Consider the following 17,989-nt stretch of genomic DNA (forward strand, 5'->3'; position numbering starts at 1 on the left):
AATCCCAGATCTTGCTCTTCTTACTTGTCATATAAACCATGTGTGATGAGATAGGTCCCTGGGTGCCAGTCTTATCAGCCATCCACCCCTACCTCAGAAGCAAAGCACAAAGGAGAGAGTGCTGTAAGTTGACACAGCCGGCAGTCCACACCTCCTTCCCAACTCGTCTCCTCACACTCCCTGTATGAATGAACTGCACTGGCCTGGCCACCTATTTTTTTTTTTTACTGGTGCTGACACTGTGCAATGTGCAGACCAGGGTTAAATTGCATTTCACAATAGTTTGAAGTATTTCAACTGCTTGTCCATTTTTCATTATCAGATAGTGAAAGACCTTGTGAAATGTGAATCGATATTTTTGAGTTTTCATGAAAATTAATATGCATGAGGTAGCTCAGGATATTACAGGTACAAGAAAAGGTAAAAGAAAGAAGTTCACAGATTTGAGGGCAATAAAAAAATTATTTAGAAGATTAACACCGTTTTTTCTCCACCCATTTAATTTTTTTTACCTGTGACTACAACCCCAATGACTCTTCTTTTTTTTTTCTCAAGTTACGGACATTTGTGCTAGAAATTCATTCAAAATAAAACGGTCGTGTACTGTGTTGACACCCTCTCCACCACTGAAAAAAAGAACTGCGGTGGATCTGAGTTTTAGCTAATGACATTGTAGTATGTATTAGTGAAGCTTTCCCACAAGCTTGGTCTGCCGTATGCTTTTTAGCCACACCTTCCAAACTCCTGCCCCACTCCATGGTCCAGATGGATAAAATAACTGTTAATGGAGAAACATCCCAGATTTCTTTATATAGTGTAATCACCTGAGGATTGAAATGCCCCGTGATAGATTATCCTGAGAAGAAATTTATAAGAGCAATATTGAACCAGAGGAAAGCTGTCCAATGCCGCCGATAGGTATAATTAACAAATTGTGTCTTTATTTCAATCCCCGGAGCTTTTATCAAGATGCACACTCATATACCTAATTTAAGGGCAGCACAGTGGCCCAGTGGTTAGCACTGTTGCCTCACAGCAAAGGAGGTCCTGGGTTTGAACCCCAAGCTGTCCCAGGTCCCTTCTGTGTGGCGTTTGCACGTTCCCCCCATGTCTGGGTGGGGTTTCCTCCGGGTGCTTTGGTTTCCTCCCACCATCAAAAAGACATGCATGTTAGGGTTAAAACACCTGTCTGTGCTCCTGAGCAAGGCAATGGAAAGAAGAGCTGGAGTTGGTCCCCGGGCGCTGCAGCTGCCCACTGCCCCTATACAATAAGATGGGTTAAATGCAGAGAACACATTTCATTGTAAGAATACAATTCGATGTAACAGTACAATGACAAATAAAACGGCTTTATAAAAACTAGAGAAAAGCCCGTTCATTGATTAGATATATCTATTTAGAGTAGGCAATCATCAATACAGTGTATAATTATCTTTATCTAGCAATGGCAAAACATTCGATGCACTTTTTTCTTTAACGAACAAGAAAATGAGTTAAAATCCAGCTCATGCTACAGCTTGACATCTACAGCTCCTTTCACTCTCCCGTCCATTTTTTTTTTTTTTTTGCTGTTTGAAAAACCAATAAAAACCTGATGGAGCTTGAACTTCCTTGAAGGAAAAACAAAGAAAACGGTCTCAGAGGTGGGCTGCAGTTTCTAGGAGACTGACAGCAAACTTGGCATCTCCGAGTGTTTCTCATTTTGACTTTAGTAGCTTTCAATTCGCTCATCTGGTGATAAAAGGCAATGGAAAATGGAGAGGTATTCACCCGCTGCAGCTTTCGTGACAGCTTGGGAGAATTTTCAGCCTCTGCATGCTCATTCTCTTTCTCTTTCCTTTGTACTGCCTCATGGGTCCCCCTCTTGCTCGGTTACTGAGGGGCACGAAATGAAAATGACAACAAACAATAGGGCTTGGCTTCCCAGTTAACAACCTCGCATTACAACGCCACAGGGAGTCCATGGATGGGTCCATGGTGGATGGTAATGCAGGTAGTAATATGAATTTTTTGGCAATGGCAAATGTTCACCCTGAGAATCAATAAATGGGAGAGATGGTTCTCTCTGAGCAACAATATAACATATTAAGAAACTGATATTTCTCACGGGGAAGGCTGTAAGGTGTGCTGTATCGCCTCAGACTCGGGGAGCTTCGATAATGAGTGCTGGGTGGCATATAAAAGCAATTGCAGGAAGAGAAGGGTTCGACATTAAATGTCCTGCCTTTTTTTTTTTTACCTGACAGTGAGGAGTTTCGCCAGGGAGACGTGGCACATGAGAGGATCACACCATTCCCCCCAGTTCCCCCTCCCCTCTGAACAGGCACCTCGACCGACCAGAGGAAGCGCTAGTTCAGCAACCAGGACACATACCCACATCCGGCCTCCCAACCGCATACACGACCAATTGTGTCTGTAGGGACACCCGACCAAGCCGGCGGTAACACGGGGATTCGAACCAGTGATCCCCGTGTTGGTAGGCAACGGAATAGACCATGTCCTCCCTTTTACTGTAAATACCAGCCAGCAACTATAAGCTAGTACAATATGCTCCCTTGTGAAGACTGACACTGAAATATGCCGGTTTAAATGATTCTGTTGAGGGAACACTGCCAAATACATAGATATTTAATAATCTAATAAGACATACAGTACTATTGCATCTCAGTTTTTCCCCACCAGTTTGTACCGGTTATGTGGCGACAGGCTCCAGTGTCTCCTTCTCTGACTAATAAACTAAAAGGCACACCGCATTTTTGGTCTGGTCAGTTTCTTCAGACTTTGTTCCTAAACCACAGCAACTGCCTCTTGTGACCAAGTCCAAGAAACACAGATAAGGGTCCAGCAGCAACAAACACCTCCCTCAGTCAATCACAGCGTGAACAATAGCCAGAGAGGAGGCAAAGAATGGGCCGTCATCATCCAATGGCCACCAGCGGACACACAGCTTGTTGTCATCTAGATTCCACAGCCTTGAAGGAATGTCTGGATCCAGTACCAACTACATTCCTCCTGAGCAGGCTGGCTTTGCCTGTTGTTTGTACCAGGCAGGTATTATATTAATCTGATATTATCAGCTTTTACTTCTTACATGCAGAGTATTGAATATTGTCTTTGTGGCCCTGTAAAATTATGATTGATGATAGAAAAAGCGTCAAATTACCATGGTGAAATTATTTACAATTACATTTACTGGTTATAATCATTCTATAACCTTGTATTCTAAAAGGTTATTTGGAACAATTTTCTTTCAGAAATTCTCACTTTTATTGTTGTAATTTGTACTTTTGCACTCAGGCATCCTCTCTTGGTTTAACCTGACCCCACATTTTTGCCCTAGATTTCACAAGAGAAGTACAAAACTGGCCCTTTAGTATCTGTGATTCTCATACTTTAAGAGTATCTATCATGCATGACTTGTTTGGTCAGTGAAAAGTGAAAAAGAGCCTGACTTAATGGGCAAACTTATTTCACATTGGCTGTCCGATTCAATGATAATGGATAGAGCTGAAGGGTTTGGGGTCTGGCACACTAGTTTATCTGTCAAATGTATGGCAGTACACCCATTTGGCAAAGTTTAGTGACTGGTAAAACCTCCATTCTTGTCTAGATATTTGATACATGGCCATTTTTAGTGGCTCAGGGCCACTTTGCCCCCCACTCCTTGCAACTGTGCCTCTTGTACTGGAATGATGACAGGAAGTGGAAAGTCAACTGCTATGGTTCCTGTGTTCCTGTCTTGATAAGAGGTTATCTGCAGGCTCCAGAGGACAGACAGGAGAGCTACAGTTGTTATCAGAGCAGTGTTTTTAAACCGCTGACCATTGTTCACGAACAGGTTACGGATGAGATTTTATTGGTACAAAAAACAGTGGCTGCAACACGTTCCAGCAAGCTTCTTCGTCTTGTGAACCACTGGGTAAAAATGTTTCTATAATTCCTCCTGCATCACCAGAGACATTGCAGTATACATGGTTTAACATGAACATCCAGGGGTCATCCAATTAAAACAAGCTCGAGAGATTTTGCCCAAATCGACTTACCTGACTTTGCTGCTATTGAACTTCTGTCCAGCTTATTGTGCTCTAAATATATATCTTTTTCCCCAGAACCTTTTGCATTTTGACGTGCAAAATAAAAATGATTTAAATGAAATGTGTTCGTAACATATCATGAGAAAACCGTTTGGTCTGCCCCGTTTTTATCAGTTATTTATTGCTTATTTATCTGGGTATTGATTTAGGGATATAACTCATGGAACAAGAGATGAAATCGGTAAGCAATATAAATGGTGATTGAAAGCTCTGGCACCGTTGTTTTAGTCTTTTGGTGAGTGAAGTAACAGGGATGTTTGTACTGTGTGCAAACTCCATGAAAACAATAAACTCCCAGCTTCTGTTCTCCTCTGTAGTGTGGCCAGATCAGATGTGGGCCAACGCAGTGCGATGTTCCCTGCTCAGCTCGTCTTGTCTCATCTCATCTCATCTCATCTCATCTCATCTCATCTCGTCTCGTCTCATCTCATCTCATCTCATCTCGTCATGTGATAGGAAAATCCACCTCAAAAGTAAATATTTCACATATGCTTTTCAAATTATGTTGGTTTCAGTCAGCGCACATTTCTGAACATGAAAAGCTCAGGCCCCAAGTTGGTATGTAACTCAAGAGCTGAGACAAGTCTGTGTCATCGAGACAAACCTTTTGCCATTGTTTACCTGAAGGGAGATTAACATTGTGGTGGCTGTGACTCAACCCATGGGTGTTTTTCCATAGGTACAGTTTCAATTGGGGGTCATCCCAGGTGGTCCTGTGTGGAATTTGCATGTTCGCCCCGTGTCTGCAGTGGTTTTTCTCCGGGTGCTCCAGTTTCCCCCACCATCAAAAAGACATGCATGTTAGGGTTAATACTCCTGTCTGTGCCCCTGACGGAGGCAATGGAAAGAAGAACTGGAGTTGGTCCCCGGGTGTTGCATGGCAGCTTGCCACTGCTCCTAGCTACACAGCTAGGATGGGTTAAATTCAGAGCATAATTTCCCTTCAGGGATCAATAAAGTATCTCAAAATAAATTTTTTTTAAAAATGGTCCAATGGTTCAAAATAGGTTTAATTTCTAAGTTTGGCAGCTGTATCCAGGGCTGAATTTTATGTCATTGGCTCGCTGACTGTGGCACCAACAGACTGGATGCACTTTGAATCTCTGCATCCAGCGACAGAGGACCTCTACATGGACTCTGAAAACCTGATGAGTGTCTCTCTCTCGCTCTCGCTCTCTCTCTCTCTCTCTCTCTCTCTCTCTCTCTCTCTCTCTCTCTCTCTCTCTCTCTCTCTCTCTCTCTCTCTCTCTCTCTCTCTCTCTCTCTCTCTCTCTCTCTCCTTTACTTTAATTCATGTTTCTTGTTACTTTAATTACTTTAATTCATGTCACTCACTTTAATTGATGTTGCTTGTGACCAGAGCCTTACGGGGTTGGCTGAGGAGTAAATTAGCTGGGTTTAAGAAATGGGTCTAGGGACACTTGACATAGAGGAGTACTCTACCGGTTCATCTCTCTGGTGTGCAAGAACCTTTCCTATGCCTGTAATAGGTGCAATCAGTCGAGGGACAAGGGGCTTGCTGACAATTTTCCGACTCTGCTCTCCAATGTAGTCCAGGACATGACAGGGTTGAGCTTGCATCCTCTGACAACCTGACCTCATGTGCAGATAGTGGCGCAGTGGAGGTGATGGAGGAGAACGATGCCCCAGGTCGCTGGTCCTCGAGTGGTAGTAATTCACTCTTCTGAGAGGAAGACCAGCGAGTCAAAACCCAACTAGCTCAGAATCAGAATCATGTTTATTGGCCATGTAGGTTTTGCACATACATGGAATTTGACTCTGGTTTTGTGGCTCTCTCAGTGTACTTACCATAGAATAACAACACTACAACACAACAATCTGCAGATATATACACAAGGATTGACTTATACAGGTGAAATGAGAGGTGATAAAGTGCAATGGTGCAGTTCCTGGGGTGGGTTGAATTTCTTGAACTGGTGGAAAAGGTGCATTCTGTGCTGGGCCTTTTTGATGATTGTGTCTATACTGTCATCTCCACTGTTTTGAGCGTATTGAGCTCCAGGTTGTTATGGCTGCACCAGAGGGCCAGTTGATCAACTTCCCGTCTATATGCAGACTTGTCAACGTCCTAGATAAGGCCAATGATGGTTGTGTTGTCTGCAAATGTCTGGAGTTTAACAGATAGGTCAGCTAAGATGCAATCATTTAAGTAGAGGGAGAAGAGAAGAGGGTCCCAGTGCTGATTGTCTAGGTCAAGTCAAGTCAATTTTATTTGTATAGCCCAATATCACAAATTACAAATTTGCTTCAGGGGGCTTTGCTGGATGTGGATTTTCTCCAGTGTCACCTGCTGCCTCCTGTCTGTCAGGACGTTTTTAATCCACTGGCAGATGGGGGCTGGTACGGTGAGTTGGGTGAGTTTGAAGTAGAGGATATCTGGGATGAAGGTACTGAACGCGGAACTGAAGTCCACAAACAGGACCCTTGAGTGTGTCCCAGGGGACCCAAGGTGTTGGAAGATGTAATGCAAGCCCATGTTGACTGCATCCTCCACTGACCTGTTTGCTCGGTAGGCAAACTGCAGGGGGTTGAGCAGATCACACAGAGAGGAAACGGTAGGAAAGATTCTGTGCAATTTAGTTTTTGACTAATGAAGCCTGTGCATCACCTTGAATTGGATTATTTGATGCTTGACATTAATAGAACAAGATCGGGTCCTGCTAAGGCCTCCTCCCAAACATCATCCCCAATCTATATTCCCAGTTCCTCCTCCCAGGCATTTTTCAGAGAATGTGTGGCATAATTTACTTGTTCAGAAAATATATTTACAAAGTCTGAGACCAATTTTTGGGATTCAGGTGGGCCCAACAAAAGCTTATAAATCATTCTTCCTTAAGGGAGAGACTCAGTTAGATGCACACTGATGAACATAATTCCTCATCTGTACGTATCGGGAGAAATGTGTTGTGGCAAGAGAGAACTTGTTTTTTTTAACTGAGCAAAAGAGGCAAATTGGTTGTTAATATACAAATCTTCCAAAGTGACTACACCTTTTAGCCTCCAACTGTCAAAAGATGCATCTGAGAGGGATGGGGGAATGCATGATTGCGATATACTGGGGTATGAATAGAAGTGTCTGGTAGTCTGCAGCCCTTCTTTATTTGCTACCATATTTTCAAGATGATTAAGTTATCCACCTTATTATTTGTAGGGATCTGGGGACTGAGAAAAGGAGTGCTGGAAGAGAACTGTTTTTGACATAACAGTTTTCAATGGCAACCCAAGATGGAGTCTCAGTGGATACTTCCAATCTGTAACCTTCCTGCCAATAGACAGGGGCCCTCAAGGGTCCTCCATTTTTCAATGCCGCCCCCCCCCCCCCCAGCTTTTCCACTTTTTCAAGAAAGTTCATCTTAAAAAATTAGCTTAGGGTCTTTTACCAGGACTACTCCAAGATACTTTAGTTTATCCATAATTTTGAAAGGGAGATCATGCAGAAATTCAGTGTTAAGATCAGCACCACGTGACATAAATTCACTCTTCTGCAAATTAATTGTATATCCTGAAACTTCACCAAATGGCCTTACAAAATCTGGCAAAACTGGAACCGACTTCTCAGATTGTGATAGGAAGGGGACAACATCAACTACGTATCTGGTTGTGTGTCGTGACCGGAGAGGGTGAGCGATGTGAAAGTACGCTTATCAAACCTGCAGTAAAACCCATGTAGATTGTCAGCCAGGTGATGGTTCCCTGCAGTGTGTGTGTGTGTGTGGGGGGGGGGGTCTCTTGTAGTTGGTAATGTCTTTTAAAGTGCTCCAGACTGATGATGGGCCGTTGGCAGAAAACCTGTTTTCCAACTCTTCAGAGTAGCACCTTTTTGCCACTCTGATCTCCTTTGTGAGTGTACTTCTGTCTTGGTTGTGCCAGATCCTATCTCCGCCCCTGTAGGCTTCCTCTTTGGCCTGACGAAGCTGCCTGAGTTTTGCTGTGAACCAGACCTTATAATTGCACAGGCTGACATCGCGATTGCTATTGCGATGTGTGGAGGTGTGGGAAGATGGTGGTGTAACTTCCATTTGCGGCGGCCTCACCCAGTACCGACTATGCAGTGTTTTTGTCTACGTCTGTCACAACTCAGGTGGTCATACTTACCTGACAACAGACCCGGAATCACCACATCCAAGTAGTCATACCAGAGGCTCAGTACAGTAGTGAGTCCACTCCTAGATCAGCTCACTCCCTGAGGACACCTGCAAGACCCAGCCCGGCAGAACCGCCGCACTCTCCAACCCAGTGCAGAGATACTTCAGTGATACCAGCGGAGACAGATGCTGACACACCAGCATCACAACATTCACTGCGCCGATATCTTGAACGAGTGCATATTCCACCTAAAAGACCGAACCTTTGAGAAAAAAAAAAGGCAGAATAATCCCTTAGATTTGGTGTGCAAGGGTAGAGCAGTCTACCTCTCCCTTGCTAGTTGGAAAAAAAAATGTTTTTGGTTATTGTTATTGGAGCTGGACATTGAAAAAAAAAACAAGAGACATTTATAAATGCAAAAGAAAATTTTAGTTTTTAAAGTAAGTGTTTTGTTTAATTTTTTAAATTTTTACATTTCAATATTTTGAGTTATAGAGGGTTCAAGTTTAAAGGGGGGGGTGTAACGTATTAGGCTATATTGGAAATAATACTATTCAGCCACCTGGTGGACGTGGTTGTAATAACAGTCCAATTACCCGTTCTGAAGGCGTGTCAGGAAAAATACCCAGTCTCCATGCACAGTTTGGTCTCCATCTGAGTTATTGATTTTCCATCAAGATATTACAGGAAGAATTATGGTTAGATACACAAAAACAAACAAACACACAAACGCACACACACACACACAAACTAACAAAGGCAAACACACATATAAACCTGGACACACAACCCGTTTACACCCCCACACAGACAAGTAAGCGCATACGGACACACACATACGCACAAACAAACAAAAGCACTTATGCACACACAACACACTGACACTCACACTCTCTCTCTATGTCACACACACACACACACACACACACACACACACACACACACACACACACACACACACTACTTGGTCTTGGAACCAACCAGTCCATTGGGGCAGGACACGCTGGCACACCCTTGGCCAGATTGCCTCCTTTATGCTTTCCCTCCATTTCCACTACTCATGCTGACACTCATTTGGCATCCTCACCCAGATCCACTTCAGTTGCATGTTTGGCCTCTAAAGGGCCAGGCTTGCCTGAGTTAATAATAATGACAATAATGGATTACATTATATAGCGCTTTTATCTAGACACCCAAAGCACTTCACAGTGTGGGGGGAAACTCACCTCAACCACCACCAATGTGTAGCATCCACTTGGGTGATGCACGGCAGCCATTTTGTACCAGAACGCTCACTACAGATCAGCTTGAGGTGGAGATGGAGGAATCGTTGAGCCAATTACATAATCAGATGGAGAGAGCCAGGTTGGGAATTTTTGCCAGGACATCGGGGGACCCCTACTCTTTGTGATAAGTGCCTTGGGATCTTTAATGACCATAGTGAGTCAGGACCACGGTTTAATGTCTCATCCAAAGGACGGCATCTCCTACAGCACAGTGTCCCCATCACGGCACTGGTGCATTGGGATTTTTATTAGGACCAGGGGGAAGACTGCCCCCTGGTGGCCCACAAACACCACTTCCAGCAGCAACTCTTCCCTGGAGGTCTCCCATCCAAGTACCTGTCAAGCCCACACCTGCTTAGTTTCTGTCATTCAGCAGAGCCAGGGTACATGTTGGTATGGCTGCCGGCCGATTCCGTTCTTGTGATCAAGGTGTGGTCCAGACCATACTTAATGCTTGAGCATCCTCAACTAGGGTGCTGTATGCCAACAGGTGGAAACTCTTTTCCAGTTGGTGCAAGGATGAACACATGGACCCCGAGTGTTACTCTGCACTATATTGCTCGAATATTTACAGGTGTTGCTGGATCAGTGACTCTTGGTCTCTATCATTAAGGTGTATGTTGCTGTCATCTCGGCTCAACATGTGTTCATGGACAATCGAACTGTAAGGTCACATCCTCTGGTGAGCTGTTTTCTGAAAGGTGCTCTCTAGTTTCGGTCCCCGCATGTTGTACAGGTGCCTTCATGAGATTTGCCTATCATCCTAGAAACTTTATGTTCCCCACCATTTGAGCCCCTGGAATTGGCCGGCCTCAGATGGCTGTCTGGTAAGACTGCCTTTCTCCTCACTGTTGCCTCTGCAAAAGGAGTTGGTGAGCTTCCTGCCTTGTCTGTTGTCAGGGACTGTTTGTGTTGGAATTCTGATGGGTCTGGGGTTACTATATGGCCCAACCCCTCATTTCTTCCTAAGAGGCTTTCAGCTTTTCACATCAATTAGCCTGTAGTGGTTATGGGGATACATAATTCCCCTTATTGAGCTAGTAGGAACGTTAGTTTACAGCTGCCGTTTTCTCGGTTCGGGTTTACAGTGACACACTTCCGCTGCGCGGGTTTTTGTTGTAATGGTGGAAGGAATAAATGGTGCACGTTGTGTAGCCGAAAGAGAGAGTTGTCACGACTCCTGCTTGAGTTCCTCTACACTGGTGACCCCGACGTTTGTCTCTTGGTAGTTATCAGAGACAATCTTTCGAACGAACATGGTTGACGAAATCAACGCGGTTTCTCTCAAATTGCCAGAGTCCTGGGAGTCATCGGCAACGACATGGGCTGTCTCACCCTGGCAGAAAGCCTTCAGAGGTTGGTGGCGGCAAAGTTTGTCTGGCATGGACTCAAAGAGGATGTGAGGGACTGGGCTGACACCTGTGTGGAGTGCCAACGCTCCAAAGTGCTCCAGCACGTCAAAGCGCCCCTGATGCCTTTCACGGTACCTGAGAGGAGGTTCGACCACGTGAATGTGGACCTGGTAGGCCCCCTCCCCCCCTCCCGTGGTTTCACATACCTGCTCACCATGGTCGACAGGACCACGCGATGGCCAGAGGCCGTCCCGCTTTCGTCCACGACAGCGCCTGAGGTTGCCCGAGCGTTCATCGGAACCTGGGTCGCCCGCTTTGGCACCCCATCTGACCTCTCCTCGGACAGAGGGCCGCAATTCACGTCCGCGCTCTGGGAGGAGATCGCCGCGGGTTTAGGGGCGAGGCTCCATCGCACCACAGCGTATCACCCTCAAACGAATGGATTGGTCGAGAGGTTCCATCGCTCGATGAAGGCCGCGTTGCGGGCTACCCTCAAGGACGACCGCTGGGTCGACAAACTGCCTTGGGTCATGCTTGGGCTCAGGACGGCTCCCAAGGAGGACCTCCAGTCCTCATCCGCCGAACTGGTCTACGGACAGCCACTTCAGGTCCCGGGGGATTTCCTTCCCACCGCCACAGCTCCCTGGTCCGCCAGATGCCAACGGACTGCGCTGCAGGAGGAAGCCAGGGCTTTTGCACCGGTCCCCACTTCTCAGCATGGCGGCTGTCAGTCCTATGTCCCCACGGAGCTGTGGTCGGCGGAGTATGTTTTCATACGTCACGACGCGCACCGCGGTCCCCTGCAGCCATCCTACGACGGCCCATTTCGGGTACGGGACACTGGAGATAAGCACTTTGAGGTGGAGGTTGGCAGCAGGCTGGAGCGGGTTTCTGTGGACCACCTCCAGCCTGCTCACCTGGACTTAGACCGCCCTGTTGGTCTTGCCCTGCCCCCACGGCGGGGGCGCCCCCCGGCTCTGCCCCCCTCCCCCGGCGAGCCGCCCCCTGCTTCCCCAGCCCCTCCCTTTCCCCGGTCCAGCTGTGAGGACTCTGCTGCTTTGCCTGCGGTTAACCAGCCCCCAGCTCCTGTTCAGTGGAGCCGTTGGGGCAGAGAGATCTGCCCCCCTCGCCACACTGACTTTTCGTATTAAGGCGAATTCTGGGGGGACGTGTGTAGTGGTTATGGGGATACATAATTCCCCTTATTGAGCTAGTAGGAACGTTAGTTTACAGCTGCTGTTTTCTCGGTTCGGGTTTACAGTGACACACTTCCGCTGCGCGGGTTTTTTGTTGTTGTAATGGTGGAAGGAATAAATGGTGCACGTTGTGTGGCTGAAAGAGAAAGTTGTCACGCCTCCTGCTTGAGCACCTCTACAAGCCTGTCAATTTGGCAGTTTTCCGCCTGCAGCCAGGGGCGGAGGAACTGCATCTTAATGTCAGCCTATGTTCTCCTATTTAGGCTCCGAGGCACTACATAGATGTGTCAGCTGGGTTTCATAAGTTTGATGTGCTGTGTGTTATGGAGGGCACAGGAAGGGTTGCACCTTGTCCAAACAAAGACTCTCAAACTGGGTTGTCAATACCATAGCATAAGAATGCAGGCCCAGGGGCCTCCCGGTCCCCCCTGTGAAATGTCATTCAGTCAGGGGTGTCTCCACCTCTTGGGCTGCATTGAAGGGTGTTCCACTGAGTGACATCTGTGCTGCAACTACTTGGGCTTCTTCCTGTACCTTTGCCCACTTCTACAGAGTTAACGTGACCATCCTGCATCCTGTGGTGACAGTGGTCTTGTTTGCTCCTTTGGTCTGCAGCTGAGGCACGGTGAGTGCAGATTCCTCGTGACTTTGTTGGTATGGGCCATCCAGGCATTGCATACCGTCTCTGGCAGTCAGGAAGAATGAAATAGAATGACAGTTACAAATGTAACTAAGGTTCTATGATTCTGGATGACCACCAGACTTCATTGTCACTCGGAATCTTGACGAGAAGATTCTGTACGACACGACTGCTGGGTGCCAGGCCCCTTTATCAGGTTGCTTGCGTCACCCTGGTCACACGTGTGACTATGCTGGTATTATGTCTTGACCTCCTGTACATGTGCGTGATGCATATACAGGTCTTACATTACTGTCTATGGCGGTCATCCACAATTCATAGAACCGTAGTTACTTTCATAACGCTCGATTTATTTCAATTGCTGGCAAATGAAATTCAAAGAGTGACTTATCAAGCTTGAAAATCAGAAATCCAGTGTGCTGTTACAATAAGGATACATAGTGCAAAATTTGCAATGCTCCATATTATTCACGCTATCCTGAATGGACGCTTAACATTGGCCTTGTAAAATATAGATGCTTTTGCACCATTTCATCAGAGCTAAAGTTAGCCCATCTCAGTGATGTTTTTAGAGAACAGACACCCCAGAAAATCAAGCTGACACATCAGAAACACTTCAAAAGCTTTATCAAATGAGTCATTTGTTTATGTTAAAGCTGATGGCGCATGTCGTGCGTACATCTCTATCCAGGTGTTTGTGTGAAATCCTAGTACCTCGAATGAAACCGGATGGAAAATACCAGGTGATAAGAAATGGGGGAGAGGCAAAGAGAGAAAAGTGCTCAGAGAGCAATATATATATATAAAACTTTGTTAAAAGAAACACTCAATGGTAGGGAAAGTGCTCAACAAATAAAGAGCAAAATAATTCAGTTAGTCAAGTAAATTCTCTATGAGACAGTACAAGCCTGTTTCATGCTATAAGCAATCGTCAGCTGTCAAAACCATATATATATATATATATGAAAAACTTCTATGGATTAGTTTTTTCCTACATCTATCTTAATTAGTTTTTCCCTACATCTATCTTAATCTAAATAAATGTATATATTTATATATATTACATTACAGTCATTTAGCCGACGCTTTTATCCAAAGTGACTTACAATAAGTGCATTTAACATAGGAAATCAAGAGAACTACTTGTCATCAGAGGTCATAAGTGCGTCTTCTCTCTAAACAAGCATCTAAGAGCAAAACCAGTCCTAAAGTAAAAGCGCACGAAAGAGATTTTTCTTTTTAAATGAGTGAATACAATGAGTGCTAAGAGCAAGTAACAGGGTAGTAGTTCTTGAAGAGGCAAGTTTTCAACCTGCGCCGAAAGATGGGCAGAGACTCCGCTGTCCTGACATCAGTGGGGAGTTCATTCCACCACTGTGGGGCCAGGACAGAAAAGAGCTGTGACTGGGTTGATCGGCAGCAGGGGCCTCTGAGCGACGGGGCAACCAGGCGTCCCGAGGCAGCAGAGCGAAGTGGTCGGGCGGGGGTGTAGGGCTTGACCATGGCCTGGAGTTAGGAAGGAGCTGTTCCTTTCACTGCCCTGTAGGCTAGCACCAGAGTCTTAAACTGGATGCGAGCAGCTGCTGGGAGCCAGTGTAGGGACATGAGAAGGGGAGTTGTGTGGGAGAACTTAGGGCGGTTGAACACAAGATGAGCTGCAGCTTTCTGAACAAGCTCCTGATGGCCAACGCCAGGGCACCAGCAAGGAGGGAGTTGCCGTAGTCCAGCCGGGAGATGACCAGAGCCTGGATGAGCCCCTGTGATGTCTCGTCGGTGAGGAATGGTTGAACCTCCTGATGTTATAGAGGAGAAATCTGCAGGAGCGAGCAACTGATGCAAGGTTTGCAGCAAACAACAGTTGGTCGTCCAGGATCACACCCAGATTCCTCGCAGTCTGAGTTGGCGTCACCATGGTGTTGTCAATGGTGATGGCCAGGTCTCGGTGCGGGCAACCTTTCCCCGGGAGGAACATCAGCTCTGTCTTGTCCAGATTGAGCTTCAGGTGGTGTGTCGCCACCCACTCTGAGATGTCAGTCAAGCACGCAGCAATGCTTGTCTCTACTTGAGTGTCAAGGGGAGGAAAGGGCATGATCAGATATAGATATATAGATATATATATCCATCCATTATCCAAGCCGCTTATTCAAGTAGGGTCCCAGCATTATTGGGCAGCAGGCCAATATATATTTAAAGCCAGTTTTCTAGATGATGATCATAATGTTGATTATAAAACGCAAAATCTTTAATATCTAACAACAGCATATAATTTTAGATGCACTCATTCACATACATTTTAGGGGGGGTTGTAACCCCCCCGAATGAAGGGCAGAAGACAGGTAGAAGACAGGTTCACATGGAACTTCATATCTAGAAATTTAAATTGAATTAAAGCCGCAAGCGGCGTTGGGAGGGGTCCAAGCGTTGGCACTGTTGCGCCCCCTATGGAGCAATTTGAATGGTTTTGTCCTCATGACCATATACCTTCACCCAACGTAAATAATTAACGCTACGATACGTAGGGGCCTTTTATACACCTAGCCTGTAATAGACTACCGTTTCAACATGAGACTAAACCGCTGTTGATAATGTAATAAAGATTGAAGAATCTTGCTTCAGAAACAGTAGCCTACCCGAGTTTCCAACTAGCTATGACAATGTCGGATTACTTGGGTCGCCTGTGTCCTAGACGATTACCGTAATTTTTTTAAATGTCGTAACACTTCCATTGCTTCAGAAACATGTGCCAGAGTTTCCAAAACTGGACCAGACGGTGTCTGATTTCTTGCGTCCTAGCCGACTGCCGTAAAAAGAAAAAGTATGTCGTTAAACCCAGGTGTCCTGGCGTGTGGTATGTAGAGCTGCAGCGATTCCACACCAAATAAGTCAAAATAGCGGGCAAACTATATGACTGACATAGGTGGTCCCAATAGTAAAGTTGTTGAGCACATTGAGATGCATGGGTCGATTAAGTTTTGTGTTGATCTGACTTATGCTGTGGAAGTTATGGCCTTTTAAGCATGACCCTTTGTTGTAGCGCCACTATCTGGCTGACATGGGTGATATGTAGTGCCAGAGTAGTGGGGGGCCGTATGAATGCACCTACCAAATTTGGTTGGTCTAGGACTTATGATTGCTGAGCCTCAGACACTTTTAGCTGAGAAACCGCGCCCAAACTAATACAAGTCAAAATGGCGGGCAAACTATATGGCTGACATATGTGGTCCCGATAACAAAGTTGTAGAGCACATTCAGATGCATATGTCTGTGCAGTTTTGTGTTGATCTGACTTATGGTGTGGGAATTATAGCCTTTTACGCATGACCCTTTGTTATAGCGCCACCATCTTGCTGACATAGGTGATTTGTGGTGCCGGAGTAGTGGGGGGCCATAGGAATCCACGTACCAAAGTTGGTTGGTCTAGGACTTACGGTTGCGGAGCTTCACACACTTTTAATGGAGAAAAAAAATAATAATCCTAACAAATACAATAGGGTTCCACCAGCTTCGCTGATTGGACTCCTAATAAAGAGGGTAGTGGAGAGCACCTGATGACTCATCAAGTCATCATCCTGTAACAGGGCCCAACTTGGATCTCCATTATAACAGGTGTCTGAAATTCAGATTTGACCAGAAACGTAAAGCGCTTTGAGTGGCTGTTGCCGCTAGAAAAGCGCTATATAAAATGCAGCTTGGTTGACTGATTGATTCTCCTCTGGTGAGGAGGTTTTTCTCCTCATTGAAGGCAGCCTGGTTGAATTGATGTTGCTGCCCGACTACAACCTGACCACCCTGTAATGTGAATAATGACACAAATCTTTATGTGGAAAACAGTTTTATTTTGACCCCCCCCCCCATCTTTTTGTATTATTTATTTATTTATTTATTCATTTATTTGCGTGTGTTTATGTTTTTCCACCACAGTAATGTCACCAGCATCCATTTAATCCTTGAGGACAGACACGAGGACTAAAGCCGCCGTCTACACGTCTATACTATATGGCCGCCTGAGTAAAGCATGCTAGAAATCAGTTATGAGGAGAAGTGGGATGAAGACAACACATGAAGTGATGTCAGTGTCTGTTGATGACCGGACAGTATGTGTTTTATTCCAGTGATGAATGACGACATTTATAAAGTGCAGGCACAACAATCATGTCCAGTGTTCTCTGTTTTTCCCCCCCAATTGCTGTCTTTAAATGCTTGACTCATTTCTCTCCAGCTATTTCTTTCCTGCTATTTGTTGCAAACTGTATGCACAAGCCAATATGCTGCCACACAAATTTCATATGTGTACAGATGATGTTAAAACTGCTCTTTTTAGGGCCTACCGTATGCCACTCTATACAGCCCACTTGTGGTGCGACTATAGCAAAGCAAAAATGAAAAAGCTGCAGCTAGCATACAATGATGCATTCAGACTCTTGCTCAAGCTTCCAAGATGGACAAGTGCGAGTCATATGTTTGTGACTAGCAATGTTCCCACTTTTCATGCTGTGCTGAGAAATTTTATGTACAAATTTGTGTCGATTGATTGATTCCAAGAATGTAATTATAATGCTCTTAACTGAGCCTACACAAAGCGACCCAAGGTACTCCTCTTGTTTCTGGAAACATTGGAACAAATGCCTGTATAGCTTTTAATCATTGTGGACTTGTGATCTGCTCTTTTAGCTATACTTTTGTGTTCTTGTCCGGTGTTGTATTTTTGCTGTTGTTGTTGTTTTTTTTTATATGGATCTACCTGTGTGTCTGAATCTACTACTACTACTTTCGGCTGCTCCCGTTAGGGGTCGCCACAGCGGATCATCCGTTTCCATTTCTTCCTGTCTTCTGCGTCTTCCTCTGTCACACCAGCCACCTGCATGTCTTCCCTCACCACATCCATAAACCTCCTCTTTGGCCTTCCTCTTCTCCTCTTCCCTGGCAGCTCCATATTCAGCATCTTTCTCCCAATATACTCAGCATCTCTCCTCCACACATGTCCAAGCCATCTCAATCTTGCCTCTCTTGCTTTGTCTCCAAACCGTCCAACCTGAGCGGTCCCTCTAATATAATCGTTCCTAATCCTGTCCTTCTTCGTTACTCCCAGTGAAAATCTTAGCATCTTCAACTCTGCCACCTCCAGCTCCGCCTCCTGTCTTTTCGTCAGTGCCACTGTCTCCAAACCATATAACATAGCTGGTCTCACAACCATCTTGTAAACTTTCCCTTTAACTCTTGCTGATACCCTTCTGTCGCAAATCACTCCTGACACACTTCTCCACCCACTCCACCCTGCCTGCACTCTCTTCTTCACCTCTCTCATGCACTCCCC

General features: G+C 45.5%; 1 long non-coding RNA gene across 1 annotated transcript; it reads left to right on the top strand.

The window, feature by feature from the left end:
• The first annotated feature begins 2,922 nt into the window (after nt 1–2,922).
• On the top strand, nt 2,923–16,704 carry LOC130122447 (uncharacterized). The gene is made up of 3 exons (XR_008811240.1): nt 2,923–3,051; nt 4,412–4,567; nt 16,597–16,704. It is a non-coding gene; the product is annotated as an uncharacterized LOC130122447 (long non-coding RNA).
• Nucleotides 16,705–17,989: the final 1,285 nt, after the last annotated feature.

Source organism: Lampris incognitus, chromosome 13, assembly GCF_029633865.1.
Source record: "Lampris incognitus isolate fLamInc1 chromosome 13, fLamInc1.hap2, whole genome shotgun sequence".
Classification (NCBI taxonomy): Eukaryota; Metazoa; Chordata; class Actinopteri; order Lampriformes; family Lampridae; genus Lampris; species Lampris incognitus.